Genomic DNA, 6,000 nt, shown 5'->3' with positions numbered 1-6,000 from the left:
TATGGATTAGGAATAAATATGTTACCACATTTTTAGCCGTAGATATGCAGAGTTCTAAGTTACCACAGTAGCTAATACACTCGTCCCCTAGTTAAAAATGATAAAGATTTAGAAAAAAGGTGTCATCTTGGTACACAACTTGTGTACTTATAGCACAGAAATACTCAAAAAGAAAACAAAGAAAAGTGACATTCTTTTTTAAATTTGAAGCCCAAAATTTATTTGATCCAGCCCAATTGTACGAATTTGGGCCAACGATCGCAAGCCCAATTTCACAAATTTGACCCAGCATCAGTTTTTCTCAGATTTTTGCATAAATGCCAACTTCTCACAAATTCCAGCAATGAGGCCATGTTCAGCCGAATATTCTGCATTTTCAGTTTTTCTTTTTATGATTGTTTTATTCTAATTTTATTTTTATTATAATTTTAGCCCTTAGAAACTATAAATAAGGGTTCATTTTTCATAATTTGATGTGCAATTTTTGGTGCAAAAGAACTATAGCAAAATTTCATCACTTTCTTCTCATACCTTCGTGTTAGAATGTTTGCGAGAATAATGAGCATAATAGCCTAAGTTTCTTGAGAATGTTAGGGATAATTACGTAAAGTAATGTTATTTTGTATTTTTGATTCATTATGTTTTTATTTTAAAACATTTGAGTGATTAATGTTCTTTCAACATCATCTTCATTTTATTATCCTTATTTACTTTTGTTAATAATATATAAGACTAGTGATGTTCTTTCTATGTATTTCTAATTGGTAAAAACAATTTTGATATTTATTTTTATGTTCAATTTGTTATTGCATTATTGACTATTGGTATTTTGTCATCTTGAGGTTTTTCATAAGACTATTATTGTACTTCCAAAGTAAAGAACTTAATCACTTAAATATTTTTTTTGTTCGAACTGAGTAGTTGAGAAAAAACTATTTATGTGTCAATTTTGTGAATAAAAAATTTAAATAACTAAAATAACGTATATGAGTGATTCTTGAAACAATTCTATCGTTTATCACTGATTAAACATTCTCTTTGTTTGTTTTCATTATAAAGTTCACAAAACCCCAAAATCATAAACATATTTTTTGTCACTTTTTACTATTCTTATTTATTTTGTACTAATATTTTTGTTTATTTTTACCTCCTTGTTGAATTGATCTCTCTTCTCCACTATAACTATCGCAAAGTTGGTGCACGTTTGACCGTTAATCACTGTGTTTGTGAAAGGTTTGGGAGAGTATGGCTTACTCAACAAATTCGCAAAATAGAATGTTAGAAGAACTTAACACAACTAGACCACCATTTTTCAATGGTGTTGATTTTTCATATTGGAAAATTAGGACGAAAATATATCTCCAAGCCACAAATTACCATCTATGGCATATTGTTAGTGTAGGACCTTATGTTCCTAAGAAAACCATAGAAGGTAAGGAGGTAGATAAGGAATACAAGGATCTTGATGATTACAACAATTTGATGCTATCTAAAAATGCAAAGGCCAAACACGCTTTATTATGTGAATTAGACTGAGATACGTTCAAAAATATACAACAAGACTCATCGGCTCATGAAATGTGAAAATATGTTACAAGTCACACATCAAGGCATTGGCTCTATGAAAGAAGTTCTGAAACCAAATGAAACCATTATTACTAACATGTACACTCATCTTACTAATATTACTAATGAATTGAACACTCTTGGCCATGTATTTTCTCAAAAGGATTTGATGAGTAAAATATCGAGGAGCTTGAATAAGGCCTTCCATGGAAAGGTGATAGCTATTTACGAGTCCAAAGACATTTCCAAGCTACCATTGGAAGCACTCATTGGTTCTCTCATGAACCATGAAATCTTCACGGATGAACAAGACAAGGACGAGGACGAGGAGGATCACAAGAAAAGGAGAAACATTGCACAAAAATTCTCCACAAAGGAAAGACAAAGAGTCTCTTGCTATGAATGCAACAAACTCAACCACATCATGAAGGAGTGCCTCGTGAGAAAAAAAAACAAGAAGAAGATTATCGAAGCAACTTGGGATGATGAAATAATTGATTGAAGTGATGAAGAAAATGAAGTTGCAACCTAGTAGTGATCGTGATGGTGAAAATGTTTTTTTTTTTTTTGTGAGAAATGTCTTGAACAGTTATTTGATACTTTAAGTGATTTACGTGATGAATTTGCTAGATTGGTTGCTAAGAACAAAATTCTAAAAGAAAATGTTTCTTCATTATCTAGTGAAATTTATGCCTTGAAAAAAAAATTAACTTTTGATCAACACTCAATGAGGAAATTGTTTTGTATGTGAAAGAAAACTTGGGATTAAAAGAAATGATTTTATAACTAACTATAATGTTGTTCACCACTCATGACTAGGGCAAAGAAACCTTTGGAATAATGCTTGGTAGTCAAAAAGGTGCTTTTGCCCAAAGTGGTCTAGGCTACAATCCTAATTTAAATTTATATTTACTTTTTTTTTAATTTACTTTTACTTTTTTTTTCATTTAAATTCATCTCGCATTTCAATCTTTTACCAAAAATATAAGATTTAACACTCAAATAAATGAATAATATTACCAGCAACAATGCAAATATATATAATAGTATTAATAAAGGGATTTTTTCTTAAATAACCAAAAAGTAATAAAAAATATCATTTTTACTATAGCACAAAAAAATTTATATTTATACGGAACAAAACTTCAAAATTACACAAATACTACTTGCTCTTTCTCTCTCTTGCAGGCTGCAACTCGCCCTCTCTCAAGCGACACCCACGGCGATTTCTGCCTGAAACAGCATCCAAATTCAACCTCAAACAACAACAAAAACCACAGACCATACCTCTCTCAGGTGACCCACGACGATTTTGATTTCAAACAATAGCCAAACTTGACCTGAAACAACAACAAAACTACAAAGCATTTCGTTCTGAAACAACACCCCAACTACAGATGATCTAGATCTAAAAAGCAACACCACAAAGACAACAAATCTCAATCTGGAAAAAAAAAATCACAACTACAACCCGATCTCAATCTGAGAAAAAAGCAACACCAAAATACTGTAGTTGTCGGCGATCTAGATCTGACAGCAACACCAGCAAAATCTAAAACATTGTTGCTTTTGGGTTGTTGTCAATGATCCTAGCATACAACCTGCACAGACAAGTAGACAATGCAAGATCAACACAAAATCAACATCAAGTCAACAACGGTCTCTAATGGTGATGATGTTGTTGCTGTGAAAATTTGAAGAAGAATAAAAAGAAAAAAGAATGAAAGAAAGAGCTGGAGGGAGAGAGTTTATGTTGCAAACGTTAGAGAAATGATCAAACAACTCAACATAAATCATAAAACAAGACTTAAGCAACAAAACAAAAACATAAAAAGAGTCATCAGCATGAGATCAACACGAAAACAATAGGAAAACTAAAAAATAACAAAATAAATCAAATCAAAATGCAACAACAATAGCAAAAAAATCAAAAGATGAAAACATCAACAAAACAACTTATAAACAACTATAGATCAACATAACCATTAAAGATATAGAGAGCTCATTGAGTCATAAAACTCAGATCAACATAAGTAACACCACAACAATAACAATCCAACAACAAAAAAGAAAATAAGAAATCACACAACAATCATACATAAACAACACAACAGCAATCCAACAACAGATCAGAAAATAAGAAATTAGTTTCGCTCACATTAGCTCACGTGCTTCCTTTAAGCCTATTCGTGTTTATGATTTTTTTTTTAAATCAACCAGTTTTCCATGAGAGATGATATATACATGGACATTTATGAACTTTTGAAGATATAATAAAAGAAAGAAAGAGATAAAAATGTGAACTTTTGGCATTTTCAATGCAAGAATGACTAAAAAGATCAACATCCGACTTTTATGAACAAGTATTGAAGAAAATATATAAAATAAATAAATTATTCCACTGACAACTTTAGTGCAGCCAATAAAGTTGCACAAGTTTTTAGGGAAAAACAAAAAAAATGAAGAGAGTGAAGTGACTAAAAAGATATTGAAGAAAAAGCATCTCGACAAACCTATGTGGGTTTCAATTATAATATAAACCATCTTACGGTAATATAAAAACTTACCAAAGAATATATAAGAAAACCCCAAACAGTAAAATAGATAAAAAAAAATCCGTCTCACATTATTTTTGTAATAAATGTGATAGTTTCGTCAGTTTGTGTAAATTTTCTATTAATAAACATATATAGGATCACAACAACAATTTAAAGTACACTAATCATGAGATTTATATACAAGTCGTAGTTGGAGCATTAACTTAAAATGTCATCTTAATTTACAAGTCCAAAGATACCCAAAATAGTAAACGGCCACTGATATATTTTTTATCGATTTGTGTTATCAATAATAATAATAATGTTATCATAAGTTTCAAGCTATGTTATATATTCACAATACATTAAAAAGATAGATAAAAATAGATATGATATTGTTGTATATATATAGTCAAAAGTAGAAGTATTTTACTGTAAAAAAATAGAAGTATTTTTGTCTTGGGATATGTGAAAAAACAAAAGAAAAAACATGAGATTACAATAATAGTAAGAATTACCAAAACAAGTAAAACTTAAAGTCTGATTGGTAATTAACAATATTAACAAGTACTTACTTTTTTTTTAATTAAAATCATATAAAAGAAAATTCAGTATATTATACATCAATATTTTGTACATGAAATTTTTAATACTTAGAAAACATACTTAATAAAATATGTTTTTATAAAACTCCTAATATGTATATACATATTATATACACACAAATATATACCTTAGGATCTACCTTTGTGACCCCAAAAAGGAGACATTCTATTTGTTTGTTTGGACCTTTTTTTGTTTTTATTTTTATTTATTAACATCTTAATATTAAAAACCAACTTTGTTAGAGAACTTTTTTAAATTTCTGATTAATGTGAGCTATGTTGTTGATTAACTGAAGTTTTAGGTCAAGAGATCTTCTCTATCCCAATTATGAACAACAAAATTTTGGTTCGTATAAAGCTCAAAACATACATTGATTTTTTTTAATTTATGGAATCAATCATTTAAACAATTATACTTTAACTAAAAGGTGATTTAATAATTAATCAAATATTTATTTTGGTATGTTTAATCATATTATTATCACTGCTGGATGTGTCAGGATAAGTATAATTTATTATTTCTTAAATAAGTAATATTTACATATAACATTTTGTATTTTATTATTCTCTCATTCATTTTCACTTTTATTAAATTAATCTTTGGTTTGCTCTAGGTATAACTTAATTTATCTTTTTCCTTTCGGGAAAATAATAATAGAACAAGAAAATGGTTAAGTACTAAATGACATTAACATCCATTTTCTAACTTTAAAAGATTATATATTATCAAAAACAAAATTAGAAGTAAAACATAAGGGATATTTGCGACAAAAATACTTAAGTTGTTAGTTTTATAACACTTAAATACCTAATTCTTTTTTTTTTGCGGTGAAAATACATTCAGTCAACAATCATTGGCATTCGTTGGTACCTGACCGTCAAGTGTCATGTAGAGGTACACGTGACAATTTGTAATTGGTCCACGCAATTTTAAACATGACAGGTCACTTAAATCCTATTTTTTAAAAAAGTCTAAAATAAATCTGATATAATAAAATAAAACTAATAAATAAAAACTAATATAACTAAAAACTTAATCATCTGAATATAAACTAACAACTGGAAAAACAAAGTTGAAGACGAAAAGCATTCTTCTGAATGAGGAAGAAGGAAACGTGAAGAAACAAATCAAAGTATTCGGACGAAGGAGGAAGACAAACCGAGTTGCAGACGTTGACGGCGATCACTAACGTAGGGGACCTAACGACCCACCACCAGCGTACGGTAAGTTTGCTAGAACCCATTTCAAATTTTTGTTTGTGTTTTGGGGGTTCTAAATGAGTTAATTTTTT

This window comes from Humulus lupulus, chromosome X (genome assembly GCF_963169125.1).
Source record: "Humulus lupulus chromosome X, drHumLupu1.1, whole genome shotgun sequence".
In the NCBI taxonomy this organism is placed as follows: Eukaryota; Viridiplantae; Streptophyta; class Magnoliopsida; order Rosales; family Cannabaceae; genus Humulus; species Humulus lupulus.
The sequence above is the reverse complement of the archived record's forward strand: the minus strand, read 5'-3'. Positions refer to the sequence as shown.